The sequence below is a fragment of the Colletes latitarsis genome, chromosome 9, assembly GCF_051014445.1.
Source record: "Colletes latitarsis isolate SP2378_abdomen chromosome 9, iyColLati1, whole genome shotgun sequence".
In the NCBI taxonomy this organism is placed as follows: domain Eukaryota; kingdom Metazoa; phylum Arthropoda; class Insecta; order Hymenoptera; family Colletidae; genus Colletes; species Colletes latitarsis.
In genome coordinates this window covers 8,794,008-8,817,237 of record NC_135142.1, presented here as the reverse complement: position 1 = coordinate 8,817,237, position 23,230 = coordinate 8,794,008, and the positions used below count along the sequence as shown (strand labels likewise).

Here is a 23,230-nt window from a genome sequence, read left to right as displayed (position 1 = left end):
ACACCGGTCCCGTACGGACCAGGGAACGGCGAGGGACCGCGGAGTCGACAACCTTTGGAGCCTTACAACCTCCACTTGTTGTCCTCTCCTGCAAAAACCAAGCTTGCAGCAGTGGGAAGATCGAGATTAGAATCTCGTCTTCCCCATCTGCAATTCAACGTTTCCAAAATCTGAAACGTTGAAATAATAATACAGTCCACTAACACAGTTGTGTATCGCTGTGTAAGAATCCCGCTCCTATTCACCGTAAACGGAAGAAGGAGCGTGTGGATTAAAGCGAGTCAGACAACGCACCGAGCGTTGTCAGGTATTAACCGCCGGATTTCGGTATTTCTTTTGATTACAGAAGACCGAGACGAGAGCCGTAGGCGCCGACGGCGGTGCAGGTTTTTTTCCCCGAGCCATCAGCTCGGGCTTTTTTCCTGCAATTTTAAAAAATCATAAATATAAAGTTAATTTTTTCGTTAATTTCCTTTTTTACGTTTATTTAATTTTGAATTTTCCTTATTAATAAACGGCCAGCCCATTGGACTAGGCGAAAGATAATTATAAACTGTACATTCACTTTCCCCCATATTCCCAATCCCTCGTGATCCGGACCAAACTTCGTTAAAGGGTACGAGACAAGGTCTTTTCACAACCTTTGCACATACTCGTACCTATTTTAACATATATATTTTATGAATTTATAATTTAAATTATTCATATTAAAAAATTTATTAATATAAAAAAAAAAAAAATTTAATACAATAAATACATATTTATATATTTAATTATTATTGTTTATATAAAAATTATTGTCTAAATAAAATAAATTTTGATTATTTTCTTTAATTAATTTAATTTTTATTATAGTATATAAAAATTTAATTATATTATAAAATAAATTTTGATTATTTTCTTTAATTAATTTAATTGTTATTATAGTATATAAAAATTTAATTGTATTATAAAATAAATTTTGATTATTTTCTTTAATTAATTTAATTTTTATTATAGTATATAAAAATTTAATTATTAATTAAATTAATTATTGAAATTGAGTGAATATTTAATTATCAGAGGTATAGTAAAATTATCGTGAAATTACTAGTATGTATAAAAAAAATTTACTTAATAATGAAATTAACTCATTCAATTTCATCTGATCATTGAAATTGAGTGAATATTTAATTATCAGAGGTATAGTAAAATTATCGTGAAATTACTAGTATGTACAAAAAAAATTTATTTAATAATGAAATTAAATCATTCAATTTCATCTGATCATTGAAATTGAGTGAATATTTAATTATCAGAGGTATAGTAAAATTATCGTGAAATTACTAGTATGTACAAAAAAAATTTACTTAATAATGAAATTAAATCATTCAATTTCATCTGATCATTGAAATTGAGTGAATATTTAATTATCAGAGGTATAGTAAAATTATCGTGAAATTACTAGTATGTACAAAAAAAATTTACTTAATAATGAAATTAAATCATTCAATTTCATCTGATCATTGAAATTGAGTGAATATTTAATTATCAGAGGTATAGTGAAATTATCGTGAAATTACTAGTATGTACAAAAAAAATTTATTTAATAATGAAATTAAATCATTCAATTTCATCTGATCATTGAAATTGAGTGAATATTTAATTATCAGAGGTATAGTGAAATTATCGTGAAATTACTAGTATGTACAAAAAAAATTTACTTAATAATGAAATTAAATCATTCAATTTCATCTGATCATTGAAATTGAGTGAATATTTAATTATCAGAGGTATAGTAAAATTATTGTGAAATTACTAGTATGTACAAAAAAAATTTACTTAATAATGAAATTAAATCATTCAATTTCATCTGATCATTGAAATTGAGTGAATATTTAATTATCTGAGGTATAGTAAAATTATCGTGAAATTACTAGTATGTACAAAAAAAATTTACTTAATAATGAAATTAAATCATTCAATTTCATCTGATCATTGAAATTGAGTGAATATTTAATTATCAGAGGTATAGTGAAATTATCGTGAAATTACTAGTATGTACAAAAAAAATTTACTTAATAATGAAATTAAATCATTCAATTTCATCTGATCATTGAAATTGAGTGAATATTTAATTATCAGAGGTATAGTAAAATTATCGTGAAATTACTAGTATGTACAAAAAAAATTTACTTAATAATGAAATTAAATCATTCAATTTCATCTGATCATTGAAATTGAGTGAATATTTAATTATCAGAGGTATAGTAAAATTATCGTGAAATTACTAGTATGTACAAAAAAAATTTACTTAATAATGAAATTAAATCATTCAATTTCATCTGATCATTGAAATTGAGTTAATATTTAATTATCAGAGGTATAGTAAAATTATCGTGAAATTATTAGTATGTACAAAAAAAATTTACTTAATAATGAAATTAAATCATTCAATTTCATCTGATCATTGAAATTGAGTGAATATTTAATTATCAGAGGTATAGTAAAATTATCGTGAAATTACTAGTATGTATAAAAAAAATTTACTTAATAATGAAATTAAATCATTCAATTTCATCTGATCATTGAAATTGAGTGAATATTTTGTTACGAGCGCGAGCGCGAGATCCTGGATTCGGTCGAGGGCAGTACTCGACCGGTGGTTTTTAGGTATGGTTAGGAAAGAGACAGGAGTTCCGGACGAACCAGGGGCTCTATACCCTGGGAGCCGTAGGAGTAGGTTACGTGGACGAACCAGGGGCTCTATACCCTGGGAGCCACGGGGTTAAATTTATAAGGAGAAATGTATGGTTTCACGGACGAACCAGGGGCTCTATACCCTGGGAGCCGCTAGAAAGGAGTGGACGAACCAGGGGCTTTATACCCTGGGAGCCACGTAGGTTTTTTAGGAAATTTTAGGATCTTTGCTCTATCGTAATGGTACACCTCGAGCGGTAAAGGTGTACCGGGTCCGTGAGATACTCCCCCGTCTTTCCGTTAATATGGTTCAGGGTTTTATTAATTAAATAATGCAGATCAGTGTAACTACTAGTATATATTCTGTTAAGTGCTCAAGTACAAAAGGTGTATTAACAAGACCAGTACTATCGCTGGGTTGCCACGACGGCGAGAGTTTTAAATCGGCGTTTACGCGGCGCGTTCGCGGGAGCTACTCACTCGATTAGTCGATTGAACACTCACAATTAAAACCGCTAGGGTGAATAGTTGCTCAAAGGGGATTATAGCCCGATCTTGCTTCGAGTGTCAAAGTAACGTCGTCTCGAGAGGTTTTGAGAAAAACTGAGCTCTCCGAGTAGGAAAATGCGGCCCTTATATACTGGCAAATTACTCAGTACAGTGGCGGGGCATTACCATATAAGGCAATGAAACTGGGCCGGGTGTGCCCATACGTCGTGAGTCAACCCCGTTCGAGGGGTTGTGCGCTAAATAATCGGGCCAACGCCCAAGCCACCAAACGTTTCAGTCCCATACATGGATGATATGTAACAACACTCCCCCCCTTAAATGAAACGTCATTTAATAATGGCGCTTTCATAATTGGGACTAAAACGTTTGGTGCCTCGTACCACACACACGCACGCACACACGCATACGTGTACATCCATCCACACTGTTCACTGCCTCATATGGCCCACGCACCACACCACTAGCACTAAACTGGTCCGATTGCTTCATAGTATCTGTTGATGTTGGCGGTGGTAAGGACAGGTAGTCCTCCGGCTACTGATGAATGGCTGGATTGTAGGTAATGGGGCTGGTAGTCCTTTAGTCTGATTCGGTACTATCTTCCGATAAGTAGGCATGTTTAAGTTTATCCTCATGCTTCACTAGTGTTTTGCGGTCGTTAATTTCCAAGACGGCATTATTAGTTTTTGTTTTATCTATTATTTTAAATGGTCCGATGTAATGCGGGTCGAATTTGCTGATACGTGGTTCGTTCAAGACATAAACATATTGTCCAATCTTGAATTCAACTGGTCTTGAGTGTTTGTCGTAATAGCGTTTTGAACGCTCTTTTGCCTTATTCAAATTGTTTGCAGCTATATTACGAATCTCGGTCAATTTAGTGGTTAATTCTGAAATGTATGGTCCATAGGTCTGTAGCTTCTCTCCGGTAGGAAATGATGTTGGTATCCGTGCAGGTTTTCCAAATATTAGCTCGAATGGTGTAAAATCGGTTGCTTCATGTACCGAAGTATTATATGAAAACATGGCGAATGGAATTAACAAGTCCCAGTCTTCGTATGAATTCATATAATGTTTCAGGTATTCGGTGAGAACGTGATGACTCCTCTCCAAAGATCCGTTGGTTTGTGGTCGATAGCCTGATGTAGTGAGTTGTTTGATTTTGAAGATTTCTGCCAGGTGTGTCATTATTTTCCCCAAGAAGCTGGTTCCTCGATCAGTCAGTATGGCACGCGGAGTTCCGTAAATGGCGATGAAATGCCGGGCAAAGGCATCTGCTATGGTTGTTGCGCGAATATTTGGTATTGCGACGGCCAAACAATATTTCGTTAAATTGTCCTGCATCGTTAAAATATATCGGTTTCCGCTGGGTGTTTCAGGTAATGGTCCTACAGTATCCAAAGCAATTTTATCGAATGGTTCTGTCGGTGTATCGGTGATAAGCATTGGCTGTCGAGTTTTCATTCGAACCAGCTTCTGCTCTTGACAGCTTTTGCATTTCCTAATATATTCTTGTATATCATTTCTTAATCCTGGCCAAGTGTATTTTGGAAATAACCGTCTGTATGTTTTGGCGATTCCCTTGTGTCCTCCGATAAGGCTGTCGTGAGCTTCCGAAATTAGGGGTATTCGGTCTTCTATGGGTGGAGTGATAAGCAAGGGGTCCCTTGAATTGTTTGTTGATGGTTGTGCGACGCCCGTCGGCTCGGAAAGAGGCGGTATTATGTCCAACAGGTTCGGTCTTGGGTCTGTCCTTCCCGAACCAAATAATCCCTGATTTAATACATGTGGTGATGACGAGGCGGGTAGATGAGTGGCAGCTGTTTCTATTACCGTATTCTGATTTTCATCTTCTGGCTGGTAACCCGTTTGAGTAATCGTTGTGTCGGTGTTGTCTTCGAATGAGATCAAATTTCCTGCTATTGGTCTTGTTTCATTATTAATGGAGTATGATAAAATGGATTTATTCTGTTCTGGTGAATTGAACGGAGTAGATTGTGCAACTGGAGTGTCGAAAACTTCTAATGGTTCATCTGCCATGTCCTTTTCGCGGGTGAGGGTAGGTAGTAACGAAGTCGATGAATTCCCAGATATATTTTTCCTGATGCTTTTTGGTGGTTCTCTCTTCTTTATTATGGATTCTTGATACGGGGCTTCGTCAGAGCTACTGTTCAGATCAACGTATAGCGGGTGTGCTTGACTTCTGCGTAAGGATTTCACGCGTTGTCCTATACCGGTTCCACCTGGCGTTTTCAATGGTCCTGTTGGCCTGTATGTTTTATCTTCTTTTGAAGTGAGTGGCAAACAGATGTGTGCTGGGTTGCGTGATAACGCATCTGCGTTCTTATTTGTTTTCCCAGATTTGTGTACAACATCGTACTCATACTCCAGGAGTTTTAGTTTCCATTTGACCAAACGGGATGTAGGGTCCTTAACCGAATGTAACCAAACAAGTGGTCTGTGATCTGTCACCAGGGTAAATTTTCGTCCGAAAACGTATGGTCGGAAATATTGTGCTGCATAAACCATAGCCAGACATTCCTTTTCAGTTGCTGAGTAATTCCTTTCGGCTTTGCCCAAGCTTCGAGATGCGTAAGCGATCGGAAGGTCTTGTCCTATCTCCCCTTGGCTGAGGACCGCGCCGACTGCAAAGTCCGATGCGTCCGTAGTAATGATAAACGGTCGGTTAAAATCCGGATATTGCAAAATTGGTCGTTCACAGAGTTCGTCCCGTAATTGTTCAAAACTTTTTTGTTGTTCCAAAGTCCAGTTGAAACGCACTCCTTTTCCAAGTAATTGTACTAAAGGTTGAGCTTTTCCTGAGTAATTTTGAATGAACCGGCGGTAATATCCCGTCAATCCCAAAAACTGTTGTATATTCTTCTGTGACTTGGGTATTGGAAAATCCTTTACTGCTTGCAGATTCTTCGGGTCGGGTTTCACACCCTCGGCTGTAACGATGTGTCCTAAGTAAGTTACACTTCTCTTCTTAAAAATTGGCACTTACTCGTCTGCAGGGTGAGACCGTGTTCTCTGAGTCGATTGAATAATTTTCTAATCTTAATTTCGTGTTCGCGTAACGAGGAGGAATATACAACGATATCATCCAGGTAAACGAATAATTCTGTTCCATGCAGTCCGGTCAGAACTTGGTCCATAAGTCTTTGGAATGTTGGTGGAGCGTTTTTTAATCCAAAAGGCATTCGAACGAATTCATAATGCCCCCGTGGAGTGGTGAAGGCAGTCTTCTGTCTGTCCAATTTATTCATCTCGAATGGTGGAATCCATTTGCTAGGTCGAAAATTGAGAAATATTTTGCTCCTCCAAGTTTATCCAGAATTTCAGTTATTTGTGGTAACGGATATTTGTCACTGACAGTTTTCTCGTTCAGTGCCCTAAAGTCGATGACCATGCGCCAACGTTTCTTACCGTCAGCATCAGGTTTCTTTGGTACGATCCATAATGGTGAGTTGTAAGGTGAAGTAGACGGTTGAATAATTCCTTGGGATAGGAGGGCTGTTACTTGACGTTGGATTTCCTCTTGATGAATTGGCGGATAACGGTATTGTCTGGTGTTGATGGGTATTTCGTCTATGGTGTGAATAGAATGCTGAAAATTGGGTACCTTGTCCAGTCTATCTCCTGGTAGGTAGAATCTATCCGAAAATTCCTGTACGAGGTTATGTACATGTTCCTGTTCTTCCGTATTGAGATGGTTTGTTTTTAGAGTTTCCCAAATTTTCTTTCCCCGGTTTAAAATCTTCCTTGGTGGAGTTTCGTACGAAATTACAGGATCTTCATCGGATGAACTCCAAATTTCGTACGGCTGAAGGTGTTGTGGTTCCAGTTCAAGTTCGATGTCTTCCTCGCTGGTATTGGTTGCCATCGCGTAGCATATGTCGTCATGGGTGTAAACTGCGGCCTCTCCAACGAAAACTTCTTTCGGTGTCTTTACTCGAGGTAAATAGCCCTCCTTGATGCCTCGATTGGCCACCTTTATTGCAATTTGTTGCCTTGTTCTAGCAGGTAGGCGGTATTTAGTGCTGAACTCGTCTTCGTTAGAGAAAGGTATTGGCTTGACTGGTTGATTTCGTGTTACCAAGGTTTTGTGATGGTACGAAATTTCGGCTCCTTCCTGGGCCAAAAATGGACTTCCTATAAGCCCAATTGCTGAGGATAACGGGAAATCTTTTAGTACATGAAAATGCGTTGGAGCGGCATTAATGTGTAGAGTCACCGTGCCCATCGTGTATACGGCGGCCGGGGCTAGACCGGTGATTTCTACGCGTTCCCTGGACGTAAGTGTTTTGGGGTATTTCAATGCATCTACATGAATGAGATTGACAGAGGAACCTCCGTCGATCAGAAATTCCCCTGATCCCATTTTTAATTCTGGGACCTTTGCCCTGATTCGCGCTGCAGGAGCCTCCTTGTAGAGTTGCGCGGAGTCTCGTCGCTGAATCGGACTACCCTTTGGCGATTTTGATCTGACCCGTTCGTCACATCGCCGTCGTGACGAACGCGATTGGAGTTTAAAGAATCCGTTGAAAAATTGCGGGAACGGTTTTCCACAAGTCGGCGGGTTTTCCTTTCTTCTCTCTTGCAAGCTTCGCCGTCGTGCCCCTTTTCTCCACAATTCCAACAAAACAGGTGGTGGTTTCGGTTTTGCTTACGTCTCGCCACCCTTCCTGTAGTGTAGGTGTCCTCTTGGGATGCGTCAGAGCTATAAGAGGGGCTCCTACGTAGTGTAAACGCAGATGTCCTCCTTGGCCAGTCCTCGTGGTCTATCTCGGATCCAGATGCGCTCCGTTCTCTGCGTCGGTGATAAGAGGGTGACGGTGACCGAGGGTAGGTGGCCCGGGATCTGTGTGCGTTTTCCCAGTGATGGCTTTCATCTGGCACGATGTTATGTTTATTCTTTAACCGTCTGTCTACTTCCAAGACGGCGTCGTAGGCATCGTCCAGTGTGTCTAATTTTTTATTTAGAGCATGGACACGCAGAAAGATTCGTTCTGGTAATCCCTCGATGAACCCTTCCAAAACGTCCCTTTCCATGTCGCGGATGTAATGTTCGTTGTTTTCTTCGTAGCGATCGCGAATCGCTATTCGCGTATTATGAACTAAGTCACAGGCGCGATTCACGTAATTTCTTAGAGATTCGTCTGGGCGTATCTTTAGACGACTTATTTCTCCTTGAAAATATTTTAGGTTCCGACCCGGTGCAAATCTCTTTTTCAGGAATTTAAGCAATTCCCTAATATTTTGGAATGCGTATCCTTGAGTGCAGGTTCTAGCCGGCCCGATTAGCTTCGTGAGCACTAACGCGAGATACTCTTTTTCCGTATTCGGCGGAATAAACGCGAGACCGTCCCCGACTTTTTGCGCAAAGGCCGATAAAGAAGCACTTTCGCCGTCGAATGTAGGGATCGAAATCACGGCTGACTGTAAGCAATTTCGTTGCGTTAAAACAGCCATAGAGTACGTTAAATTCGCGATTTCATCAGATGTAAGCGTTCTGCTTGTGCCTGATGTTGCTGAGTTTGCTTGAGCCATTTTAGCGGTTGACTAAGTAACTAGTATACAACCGGCAAATAACGCGTAGCTAAACTAATGTCGATACTTATGTCGATTTTTAAGTTAGTTTCTTGCTAGCGCGAAAGCTCTCACTAAAATGTCTGTGCGATATCGTCAGATGTAAGCGCCTTGCTTGTGCTGACGTCGCTTAAATTGATCGAGTCCTATTAACGCGTAGCAAAACTAAAGTCGATACCTATGTCGATTTTAATATTAGTCTGATGCTAACGCGGGAGCTCTTTCTAAAGTAGTATGGATAACTAGGCTGATATTTCAGCTTCCACTAGTATATAACCAAAACCCTGAATTGATATATTCACAGAAAGATCGTAAGGTGTATCCCACCGCTGTCACCAGTTTGTTACGAGCGCGAGCGCGAGATCCTGGATTCGGTCGAGGGCAGTACTCGACCGGTGGTTTTTAGGTATGGTTAGGAAAGAGACAGGAGTTCCGGACGAACCAGGGGCTCTATACCCTGGGAGCCGTAGGAGTAGGTTACGTGGACGAACCAGGGGCTCTATACCCTGGGAGCCACGGGGTTAAATTTATAAGGAGAAATGTATGGTTTCACGGACGAACCAGGGGCTCTATACCCTGGGAGCCGCTAGAAAGGAGTGGACGAACCAGGGGCTTTATACCCTGGGAGCCACGTAGGTTTTTTAGGAAATTTTAGGATCTTTGCTCTATCGTAATGGTACACCTCGAGCGGTAAAGGTGTACCGGGTCCGTGAGATACTCCCCCGTCTTTCCGTTAATATGGTTCAGGGTTTTATTAATTAAATAATGCAGATCAGTGTAACTACTAGTATATATTCTGTTAAGTGCTCAAGTACAAAAGGTGTATTAACAAGACCAGTACTATCGCTGGGTTGCCACGACGGCGAGAGTTTTAAATCGGCGTTTACGCGGCGCGTTCGCGGGAGCTACTCACTCGATTAGTCGATTGAACACTCACAATTAAAACCGCTAGGGTGAATAGTTGCTCAAAGGGGATTATAGCCCGATCTTGCTTCGAGTGTCAAAGTAACGTCGTCTCGAGAGGTTTTGAGAAAAACTGAGCTCTCCGAGTAGGAAAATGCGGCCCTTATATACTGGCAAATTACTCAGTACAGTGGCGGGGCATTACCATATAAGGCAATGAAACTGGGCCGGGTGTGCCCATACGTCGTGAGTCAACCCCGTTCGAGGGGTTGTGCGCTAAATAATCGGGCCAACGCCCAAGCCACCAAACGTTTCAGTCCCATACATGGATGATATGTAACAATTTAATTATCAGAGGTATAGTAAAATTATCGTGAAATTACTAGTATGTATAAAAAAAATTTACTTAATAATGAAATTAAATCATTCAATTTCATCTGATCATTGAAATTGAGTGTATATTTAATTATCAGAGGTATAGTGAAATTATCGTGAAATTACTAGTATGTACAAAAAAAAATTACTTAATAATGAAATTAAATCATTCAATTTCATCTGATCATTGAAATTGAGTGAATATTTAATTATCAGAGGTATAGTAAAATTATCGTGAAATTACTAGTATGTACAAAAAAAATTTACTTAATAATGAAATTAAATCATTCAATTTCATTTGATCATTGAAATTGAGTGAATATTTAATTATCAGAGGTATAGTGAAATTATCGTGAAATTACTAGTATGTACAAAAAAAATTTACTTAATAATGAAATTAAATCATTCAATTTCATCTGATCATTGAAATTGAGTGAATATTTAATTATCAGAGGTATAGTAAAATTATCGTGAAATTACTAGTATGTACAAAAAAAATTTACTTAATAATGAAATTAAATCATTCAATTTCATCTGATCATTGAAATTGAGTGAATATTTAATTATCAGAGGTATAGTGAAATTATCGTGAAATTACTAGTATGTACAAAAAAAATTTACTTAATAATGAAATTAAATCATTCAATTTCATCTGATCATTGAAATTGAGTGAATATTTAATTATCAGAGGTATAGTAAAATTATCGTGAAATTACTAGTATGTACAAAAAAAATTTACTTAATAATGAAATTAAATCATTCAATTTCATCTGATCATTGAAATTGAGTGAATATTTAATTATCAGAGGTATAGTGAAATTATCGTGAAATTACTAGTATGTACAAAAAAAATTTACTTAATAATGAAATTAAATCATTCAATTTAATATTTAATATAAATAAACTAAATAAATAAAGTTATTAGGTTCATACCCTAAATATAGATTTTAGATGTCTTTTATATAATAAGTAAAAATAATAAATATTATATAATTAATATATTTATTAATTTAATTAATTCTATAAAATTCAAAGTTTTATGTGCTTAAACACTAAAATATAATTTTTTAAAATTTTAGTAATATGCCTGAAAAAGGAATATTTTGATGAAATATTTATATAAATTGAATTTTTATTATTATATTTTATTAAAAATTTAAATTAAAATTATTAATTATTGAATTAAATAAAAAATTTATTTAATTTTATATTAAAATAACTTTAAAATATGATATTAAATTAAAATTATTAATTTTTTTTATTTTTTTTTTAAGAATTTTATCTTTATTATTTAATAATTATATTTGTTAGGGGGAGGAGGTTTGAAAATACCTCGCCTAACGGGGGTCCGGATCTCGAGGGAAAGAACAGACGGAAAATAAGCGGTACAATTATAATTTTATTTTCGCTTGATCGCCTTATGCGACTAAGCCGTTTATTTCGTTAAATTTGACTCTTAAATACAGACGATAGAAGAAATTGGGAAAAAAACTCAGACGTCTGGCTGACGTCTAGAAAAACCCTCGCGTCGATCGGTCTGATGGCTCGCGTCGCGCTGTTATGGAATAGAAAGAGAGAGACGAATTTAGGCGTTAAATACCTGACAACGTTAGTCACGTTGTGTGTCTTACTCTTTTCTGCACGCTCCTGATTTGTGCTTGTCGCACTCAGGAGCGGGAATCTCAGCCGCCGCGATACGCAGCTAAGCGAGTGGACTGTATATGTGAGCGTTCCCTTTAAATCGGGAATCGCTCTGTTATTGTTACGAGATCGGGGTTTGTATCCAGCTTCCTCCGCAGCCTTAAGAGAGCGGAGAGTTTTCTCCGGTCTCGGGTAATTAAGAGGCGGCCGAATTTAAAAACGTCCCGTTATCTAGTGAGATTTAATCTCATTACTTTGACGACTGCAACTCTTGATTGTCGCAGGAGAGGGTGAATAGAGGGAGGTTGTAAGGCTCCAACCGTCACCCAGTCCTCGGTCCCTTACCGTCTTCGTATGTGCGTACGGAACACAGTGTGGTGCAGTCTTTCAACGGCGTATTTGACGACTTACGTTGAGACTATCACACCACGGCGCTTTGTGAGTCGCGTTCTACGCACAGTAGCCGTACAGGACTGGCGGTCAGTGAACAGCGCTCTAGCAGGTCGCCGGAAGCTGGGCTTGGAATAACTCGTCCCAAGCTCCGACTGGAAGACGGCAAGTCCACTCAGGGTATACACGCCACGAAGGCCCCTATAGGTGGGAGCAAGACCGTTCGAAAATCAAGGGAGGATCGAGTTTTAATCTCGATGCCTCTCGCACGACCGCTGTTTGCAGCAATACGTGGAAAATTCGGGAACTCGATGATATCAACGAGTTTCCCGCAGTCTTTTAACCGGGTCGTACTCACGACCGAATCGATTAACTAGCTGATTCGACAAACGGAATTACACGTAGGTTACTGGTATGAATTTGCTTACGCAATCTAACCAGTAAAGCTACGGCTATACGTCGCTTGTCCGCTTAACGAAAGTTCGAATAACTCGAACTTTCGAATCTGCGATAGAATCAGCCGATGTGTCACAAAATGTTTCCTCAACGAAAGCTCGAATAACTCGAAGCGATTCGGAGATTTTGGGAATTCTGCGGAGCGTGATCGTTTACCGATGTGCTCAAGGCAGGATCCTGATTAAGAGTGACGGACGAGCACGAGCTGCCAAAAGTTACGCGTGAGAGGGGGAATCCTCCGACACGCGGCGCTGTCGCCGTGTCTTTCGTCCGTCTTTTTCTAACTTGTAAACGTACCTTTTCTCTGTACTCGTACGTTGAACTAATTGTTCGAACTCGTACGTTACTTGGTCGATCGCGTGACTTTCAGAAAAAACCCGAAAATTATGGTTTTTCTAGTCTATATTGTGTCGCGTAACGGACGCCGCGACCGAGAGTCCTCTGGTCGGTTACGTACCTCGAAATCAACACTGTTTAACGAATTTTATGTTATGTTCAAATACCTCGAATTAATGCGATATTTAAACAATATTATTGTTTGAATATTAATAGAAATTGTAAGTTTTACTATAATTTATATTTTAATTATTGAAAAAGATATAAATTCTGCAATTTTTTTTTTTATAGTTTCTATAATTACTTCTTTATTATTATATTTTAGTATTATTCTTAGAATACAGTATACCGCACGCGCACGTATTATAAGCTGCAAAGTCCACAGGTAACAGGGGGCGCGGATGCCGCACGCACGTTCGTACACCACCTCCTGGTCCCGCGCTACCAACTTAAAGGATTCTAAGTTCCCTAATTTTTATTTCAACATCTAACACTTCCCCTTTGAAATAAAAATAAAAAAATATGTAACGTAAGGGACTATGGCTAGGTTTCAATCCCCAACCCTCTTAGGCATCTATCGTGCTTCGCTCGCGGCAACGCTTTAGTTAGTATGTCGGCGGTCATGTCCTCTGACTTCAAATACTTAATAATAACTTCGCCGTTTTCAACAGTCTCACGAACAAAATGATGTTTTAAATCGATATGTTTTGTTCGCCGGTGATACATAGGATTTTCGGCTAGCTTCTGTGCACCTACGTTGTCGTTATATATCGTTATCTGTTCCATTCCCTTTAACCCAATTTCCGACAAGAAATTCCTTAGGTAAATCCCTTCCTTGGTAGCGTCCGCTAACGCCATATATTCCGCTTCAGTCGAGGATAAGGCCACTGTTTTTTGCTTGCGCGATTCCCAAGCGATCGGGGCTGCACACAGTACAAATACAAATCCTGTGTAGGAATGCCTATCATTCACACAATTGCCCCAATCCGCATCTACGTATCCCTTTATACATTCCGCATTCTTCTTAAAAACTAACCGATATTGGGCGGTTCCCTTGAGATAGCGCAACACTCCTCTTGCCGCGTTCCAATGTGTTCGGCTGTAACTGTTATTGAATTGACTCAAATAACTTATTGCAAATGCTATGTCCGGCCGAGTCGTCACTGCTAAATACATTAGGCATCCTAACAATTCTCTATACGGTAACGTTTCACACTCTCTCGATACAATACATTTACTTAATCTCAGACCAGGATCTAACGGAATACACGTCGGTTTCGCATCACTCATGTTGTACTTTACTATCAGTCTTTCAATATATTTACTTTGGCTAAGAATATGGTTATCTCCATCTTTGGTAAAGTTTATACCTAAACAATACTTTACTAAACCTAAATCCCTTAGCTCCATACTGAAAGATAGTTTTCCTTTAACATCAACTATAGCCTTAATATTATCGGACATAACTAGAATGTCATCTACATACAAAATAAGTAATAATAGACTTTTCTTTTCTCTTTTATAATATATACACGGATCCGCCATTGAGCGTTTCATACCCAGTTCAATAATTGTCTTATTTATCATTATGTTCCATTGGCGGCCTGCCTGCTTCAAACCATAAATGGCTTTCTTTAAAAACCATACCTTATCTCCAGTTCTTAAACGATTTAACATTTCATTCGCTCTACTGGTTACTTCAGCAAAATCTTTTCTCGATACTATTCTTTCCAATGTCTCCTTAAATCTTTCTGGAATCTCCATATACAGCGGTACATCCAGTTCGCTGTTTAAATACGCCGTCGTTACATCCAACTGATGAATTTCCATGCTGAAACGTGTAGCTAAAGCAACAAGTAAGCGGATTGATCCTAATCGGGCTACGGGAGAAAATGTTTCATTATAATCAAACCCCGGTCGTTGGCTGAAACCCCGAGCGACTATACGTGCCTTTCGCCTACCTATTGTACCATCGTTATTTAATTTGTCGGTTAATACTACCTTGCTATCTATCACGTTTCCTTCTCTAGGACGGTCCACAATATCAAATACATCTTTCTTGATCATTGACTTTACTTCTTGAGCGATGGCTGCGTACCACTCTTCCGCATCCGAACCTGAAATTGCCTTATGCACCTGTATTTCTGCCATAGATGCCATCTCCGCTACCCCATTTTCTGGGATCATCTTGTACTCCTTCTTTGGTCTTCCCCTTAATCCTGTCCTTATTGTTTTTGGCCTCCCCGGGCCTTTCTTCATTTCTCTCGTCCTTGAGCATTTCGGACTTAATATTTCCTCTTCATCACGAAATTCCTCCTCGGGTTGTTCCTCTTCCGGTTCCTGATCCTCGCTTGAATGACTCTCTTCTGTTGATTCCTCTGACCCAGAACCCTGAATCCTTGGTGTCCCATAATGCACAGTGATCTTTTCATTTTCATCTTCCTCCTCCTCTAGAAACTTTACATCTCGGCTAATTGTCACCTTGTTAGTTTCCGGGTCCAAGAGTCTATAACCTTTAGATTCCTCTGAGTACCCCGCAAACCTGAATTCCTGAGCTTTAGCGTCCAGCTTTCTCCTTAACTCATCTGGCACATGAGCATAAACCTTTGCACCGAACCTGTGGAAATTCTTCATATCCGGCTTAGTACCGTCCCATCTCTTAATTGGAACATCATCCAGTGCTTTAGAATATATCCTATTTTGTAAATAATTAGCAGTGTTTACTGCTTCCGCCCAGTATTTGTTAGGTAGATCCGCATCCCTTAATAAGCATCGTCCCATTTCCATTAGTGACCTGTTTTTCCTCTCTGCCACACCGTTTTGCTCGGGGCAGTACGCCACAGTATGCTGCATCTCTATTCCCTCTTCCTGAAACATCTTTTTCAGCCGATGATTTATATATTCCCGCCCTCTGTCTGATCGAAAACACTTGGGCTTCGTTCCATATTTAGTTTTCATTAACTCAATGAAATTTGCAATTTTTTCTGGTACTTCAGATTTATGTTGCAAAAAATATACGTGGGTATATCTACTAAAGTCGTCTATCAATGTTAGAAAATACCTTTTCCTGCTTGGCGTAATAGTTTGCATTGGCCCACAGACATCTGTATGAATTAATTCCAGTATTTTCTTCGCCCTTGTTGATGACCGTTTTGGGAAGCTTTGCCTCTGCATCTTCCCCTTGATACATACCTCACATGTGATCTTTATGCCACAATCCTTGATCTGCATATTGTCTACTAGATTCTTGTCTGCCATTTCCTTTATTGCCTGCGGATCTCTGTGGCCTAATTTTCTATGCCATGTATGTATACAATCATTATTGTGTTTACCCGTGGCGAGCAATGCCTGATTAACTATCTTTAGTTTGTACAGGTTACCTATTGCACTTGCTGTAACTATAACCTTATTTCCCTTTTTTATATAGCACTCTTTATCACAGAAGTTTACTTCTATTCCTTTTTCTGTTAATTTCTTTACTGACAGGAGACTTTCTCCCAGTTCAGGAACGAATAATACATCCTTGACTTGCACTGAAGATACATGTCCATCTGCACCTTCGCACAACAATGTGCCTTCACCGATACCTCTCACCTTTGCATATTGCTGATTTGCCACACGTACATCAGCCAATGCCCTTTTCTCCAGGACACTGAAGAAACTTTTGTCATTTGTCATATGGCTTGTGGCACCAGAATCGACAAACCAGGCTCCCCTCATATTACCTTTGGTTATTCCTGTTCTGGTACTGAAACACAATTCTGGTCCTTCTTTGCTCTTTGTCTCGCTAACCTGATTAGCCCTTTCTTTGTTTGCCTTCCATCTCTGGTACTTGTAGCAATCCTTTTTCATATGCCCCTGTTTACTGCAAAAATAACACGTCATTGTCTGTACTGTAGGTTTACTTGTAGCTGGCTTGTTGCCTCTTTGGTGCTGTGCTTTAAGGGCCATATTATCCCTCTCCGCAAGCTGCGAATGTGAATTTCTCCGTCTAAAATCCTCATCGATCAGCTTTCCTTTAACCAATTCTAATGTTAATTCACTTTCGGATCTAGTTTCCAAAGCTGTAATCAGTGTTCCATATGAGTCTAGCAAGCTGCTTAATATCATCGCTATAACTAATTTCTCCTTTATTTCTTCACCCAGGGCTGCTAATTGATCCACAATAGATAACATGGTATTCAAATGCTCCTCCATGTTACCCTTTTCCATTAATTTTGTGTTGCATAGTCTCTTTAGAAGATAAACTTGATTTGATAACGTAGCTTTTTCGTGGTACCTTCTTAGGGACTCCCACGCTTCCTTTGCCGTTGTTGTGCCTTTAATGTGTCTTATTTGGTCGTCCTCCACCAATAGCCCTATTGTGGCCCTTGCCTGCATGTCTGCCTTGATCCATTTTTGATCTGCTGGCTGTGGTCTTTCTTCTTTTACTGTGTGCCACAAGTCTTCCTTTATCAATAATAGTTCGACCTTGCACTTCCATATTTGGTAGTTACTATTACTTAACTTTGCAATAGTTAACTTGCCGCACGACATTTTTCCTTCACTTTTTTTTTAATACCTTACTTTAACCTTAGTTTTACTTTTACTTTAACTTTAACTTTAACTTTAACTTTACTTTAATTTTTAACTTTACTTTAACTTTAGCTATACTTTACTTTAACTTTAACTTTACTTTAATTTTAGCTTTAACTTTTCTGTAACTTTAACCTTAATTTCAACACGTGGCCTGGGCCCATAACCTCTTAGAATACAGTATACCGCACGCGCACGTGTTATAAGCTGCAAAGTCCACAGGTAACAGGGGGCGCGGATGCCGCACGCACGTTCGTACACCACCTCCTGGTCCCGCGCTACCAACTTAAAGGATTCTAAGTTCCCTAATTTTTATTTCAACATCTAACAATTATTATAAAGAATATTATTAAATTAGAACAAATAGATAATTTACATATTGGTATTGTTTATTTTTTATTATATATAAAAATAGGCTTATATCCTATAAATTTTTGATTTTTAATATCTTCAAAAAATATAAATTGAATAAATTTATTTATTTTTTCTACTATTTTAAAAATTCAACCTATTTATTTAATACATTTAATATTAAAATTAGATGAGCATATAATTGGATTTATTATTTTTAATTTATTATATTCTAGAATTTTAGTTTTAAATACTAATTCTTTAAAATATATTATAATTTATTCTTCAATAATTCATACATGTTTATTATTATTATTAATAATGATATCTATAAAATTATTTATTATTTATATAATTTTATACACTTTAATATCATTATTATTATTTCGATTATTAGGTATATTAAATATTGATAATAAATTTGATGTTTATGATTTAAATTTAAGTAAACCATTAAAAATATTAATAATATTTTTAATAATTATATATTCTAGATTTCCTCCAATATTAACATTTTTAATAAAATGAATATTATTAGAAAATTTAATTACTAATTATAATAATTTAATGGTTATATTAATTGTTATATTAATTTCTAGAACTTTAATAACATGAACTTATTTAAATTTGTTTTTATTTAATTATTATTTAAATTCAAAAATTAAATCTTATTCTTATAAGATTATAATTAGTACAATTATTCCTAAATGAATATTATTAACTTTATTTATAATTATATTTATATGTATACTATATTTATATATTGAGATTTAATAAATTTTTAATTAAGTTTTTAATATTTTTAAATTTGCAATTTAATAGTTTATTTTAACTTATAAAAATTTAATTAAAAATAAATAATAATTTTTAATATAGAAAGAATTTTTATCTTTATAAATAAATTTACAATTTATTTCTTTTTCAGACACAATATTATTTAAATTTATTAATTTTATGAATTATTATAATTTAATTTTAATATTAAATATAAATATAAAATTTTAAGTTAAAATAAACTATTAAATTTCAAATTTAAAAATATAATATAATTGTAAATTTTAATAAATATTTATTATATCTTTAAATGATTTTATTCAACAAATCATAAGAATATTGGGATACTATATTTTATTTTTGCTATATGAACTGGAATAATTGGTTCTTCATTAAGAATAATTATTCGTATGGAATTAAGTTCACCTGGTATATGAATTAATAATGATCAAATTTATAATTCTATTGTTACTTCTCATGCTTTTATTATAATTTTTTTTATAGTTATACCTTTTTTAATTGGAGGATTTGGAAATTGATTAATTCCATTAATAATTGGTGCACCAGATATAGCATTTCCACGAATAAATAATATAAGATTTTGATTATTACCTCCTTCATTAATTTTATTATTAATAAGTAGTATTTTATATAGAGGAAGAGGAACAGGATGAACTATTTATCCTCCATTATCTTCATTAATATATCATTCTTCTTTATCTGTTGATTTAACTATTTTTTCTTTACATATTGCAGGTATTTCATCTATTATAGGATCAATAAATTTTATTGTAACAATTTTAATAATAAAAAATTATAATTTAAATTATGATCAATTATCTTTATTTTCATGATCTGTTTTTATTACAACAATTTTATTATTATTATCTTTACCTGTATTAGCTGGTGCAATTACAATATTATTAACTGATCGTAATTTAAATACTTCATTTTTTGACCCTTCAGGTGGGGGAGACCCTGTACTTTATCAACATTTATTTTGATTTTTTGGTCACCCTGAAGTTTATATTTTAATTTTACCTGGATTTGGATTAATTTCACATATTATTTTTAATGAAAGTGGTAAAAAAGAAACATTTGGTAATATTGGAATAATTTATGCAATATTAGGGATTGGATTTTTAGGATTTATTGTATGAGCTCATCATATATTTACAGTTGGATTAGATGTTGATACACGAGCTTATTTTACTTCAGCAACTATAATTATTGCTATTCCTACTGGAATTAAAGTTTTTAGATGAATAGCAACATATTATGGATCTAAATTAATTATTAATCCTTCTATTTTATGATCAATAGGATTTATTTTTTTATTTACAATAGGAGGATTAACTGGAATTATATTATCTAATTCATCTATTGATATTATTTTACATGATACATATTATGTAGTAGCACATTTTCATTATGTATTATCTATAGGAGCAGTATTTTCTATTATTGCAAGATTTATTTATTGATATCCAATTTTTACTGGTTTAATTTTAAATAAAAAATGATTAATTATTCAATTTTTATTAATATTTATTGGAGTAAATTTAACTTTTTTTCCTCAACATTTTTTAGGATTAATAGGAATACCTCGACGATATTCTGATTATCCTGATTCATATTATTGTTGAAATTTATTATCTTCTTTAGGATCTTTAATTTCATTAAATAGATTAATTTTATTAATTTATATTATTATAGAAAGATTAATTGCTAAACGATTAATTATTTTTAAATTTTATCAATGTTCTTTAGAATGATTACAAAATTATCCTCCTTTAGATCATTCATTTAATGAATTACCTTTTATTATTAAAATTATATATAATAAAAAGAATAAATAAAATTTATATATTATAAATAATTTTATAATTATAAAAAAAATTAAAAATATTTATTAATAATTAATATGGCAGATAAGTGCAATGAACTTAAGATTCTTAAATAAAAATAATAATTTTTTATTAATAATTTCACATTGAAAAATATTTTCTTTTCAAGATCCAAGTTCACCATTTTCTAATAATTTAAATTTATTTTATAATATTACTATAATTATAATAATTATAATTATTACATTTACATTATTAATTATATTAGATATTATAACTAATGAATTTATAAATCGATATTTGTTAAAACATCATTTAATTGAAATTGTATGAACAATTTTACCTATATTAATTTTAATAATTATTGCTTTTCCTTCATTAAAAACATTATATTTTATTGATGAAATATGGAATCCTATTTTTTTTACGATTAAAGCTATTGGACATCAATGATATTGAAGTTATGAATATCCTGAATTTAAAAATTTTAATTTTGATTCTTATATAATTAAAGATTTAGATAAATTGGATTTATTTCGTTTATTAGATGTTGATAATCGATTAATTATTCCTTATAATATTCCTATTCGTTTATTAACTACATCATTAGATGTTATTCATTCTTGAACAATTCCATCATTAGGGATAAAAATAGATTCAATTCCAGGACGTATTAATCAAATAACTTTAATTTCAATACGATCAGGTTTATTTTTTGGACAATGTTCAGAAATTTGTGGTGCTAATCATAGATTTATACCAATTGTATTAGAAAGAACTAATTGTATAAATTTTATAAATTGAATTAATATAAATAATTAATTAATTATATATTATTATAAAAAATTAGTTAAATAATAATATTAAAATGTCATTTTAAAGTTATTGAATAATATATAATCAATATTTTTTTCATTAGATGTCTGAAATGTAAGAATTGGTCTCTTAAACCAAATAATAGTATTTAACAATTACTTCTAATGAAAATTTTTTTATTCCACAAATAATACCAATAAATTGATTAAATTTGTATATTTATAGATTAATTATAATTTTTATTATTTTAATTATAATTTATTTTATAAATTATAATAAAATTATAAAAATTAAATTTTATAAGATATATTTATTAATTTATATATATAAATGGTAACAAATTTATTTTCTATTTTTGATCCTTCAACAAATATATATATATCAATAAATTGAATTATAATTATAATAGTATTAATATTAATTCCATTAATATATTGAATTAAATTATCACGTTATCAAATAATATTTATATTATTAATTAATTTAATTTTTAATGAATTTAAATTATTAGTAATATTTAAATATATATCTAATATTATTATTTTTATTAGTTTAATAATAATAATTTTATTTATAAATTTATTAGGATTATTTCCTTATAATTTTACACCAACAAGTCATTTAAATATTAATTTATCTTTATCTTTAACTTTATGATTAAGATTTATATTATTTGGATGAAGTATAAATTTAAATTATATATTAATTCATTTAGTTCCATTGAATACACCTATATTTTTAATAAATTTTATAGTATTAATTGAATTAATTAGAAATATTATTCGTCCATGAACATTATCTATTCGATTAACTGCTAATATATTAGCAGGTCATTTATTATTATCTTTAATAGGATCATCAATAAATAATTTAATATTATTATTTTTACCTTTAATTATTATTATACAAAATATATTATTTATTTTAGAAATTTCAGTTTCTATAATTCAATCATATGTATTTTCAATTTTAAGTTTATTATATTTTAATGAATCTAATTAAATATTAAAATGATAAATTCAAATCATCCTTTTCATTTAGTTACATTAAGACCATGACCTTTAATAACTTCTTTATCTTTAATAAATTTATTAATAAGATTATTAAATTGATTTATATTAAATAAATTATTTTTTATATTATTAAATATATTAATTTTAATAATAATAATATTTCAATGATGACGAGATATTATTCGTGAAAGAACTTATCAAGGATTTCATACATTAAAAGTAATAATAATAATAAAATTTAGAATAATTTTGTTTATTATTTCAGAATTATTTTTTTTTATTTCAATATTTTGAACTTATTTTCATAGATGTATTTCTCCTAATATTGAAATTGGTAATTTATGACCTCCTAAAAATATTTTAATATTTAATCCTTATGATATTCCATTATTAAATTCAATTATTTTAATTTCATCTGGATTTATAATTACTTTAAGACATAATTTATTATTAAATAATAAATTAAGATATAGAAAATTTTGATTATTATGTACAATTTTATTAGGAATTTATTTTTCATTGTTACAATATTTAGAATATAATGAATCAAAATTTTGTATTAATGATAGAATTTTTGGATCTATTTTTTATTTATTGACAGGATTTCATGGAACACATGTAATTATTGGTATTTTATTTTTAATAACATGTTTATTTCGTATATCAATTAATCATTTTTCTAAAATTCATCATTTTCATTTTGAAGCTTCATCTTGATATTGACATTTTGTAGATATTATTTGATTATTTGTTTATATATTTATTTATTGATGAATATATTAAATTAATTAATATATATATATATAGTATAAAAATTATTACAATTAATTTCCAATTAAAAAATTTATTAATAATGTGAGAATTTGGGTGTGATCACACGACGATGTACGGACATTTTATGAACGCGTCTTTCCGGCGCCTACTCGTACTCGTACAGGCATTAGCCTCATTTGTTCTTGTTACTGTTTCTAA

At 33.6% G+C, this 23,230-nt stretch overlaps 2 long non-coding RNA genes and 1 pseudogene across 3 annotated transcripts in view; 2 read left to right on the top strand and 1 right to left on the bottom strand.

Annotated features, from left to right (window-relative positions):
* LOC143345919 (uncharacterized) overlaps window positions 1–23,056 on the top strand; it is a 261,634-nt gene extending 238,578 nt beyond the window's left edge. The window contains exon 2 of the long non-coding RNA XR_013080344.1: window positions 22,345–23,056. This is a non-coding gene — a long non-coding RNA (uncharacterized LOC143345919). The remainder of the gene's footprint in view (window positions 1–22,344) is intronic.
* The window catches only part of LOC143345639 (NADH-ubiquinone oxidoreductase chain 5-like), a 355,740-nt pseudogene that overhangs the window by 241,611 nt on the left and 90,899 nt on the right, over window positions 1–23,230 (top strand). The gene's annotated exons all lie outside the window — the stretch shown is intronic.
* The window catches only part of LOC143345917 (uncharacterized), a 297,652-nt gene that overhangs the window by 238,252 nt on the left and 36,170 nt on the right, over window positions 1–23,230 (bottom strand). The gene's annotated exons all lie outside the window — the stretch shown is intronic.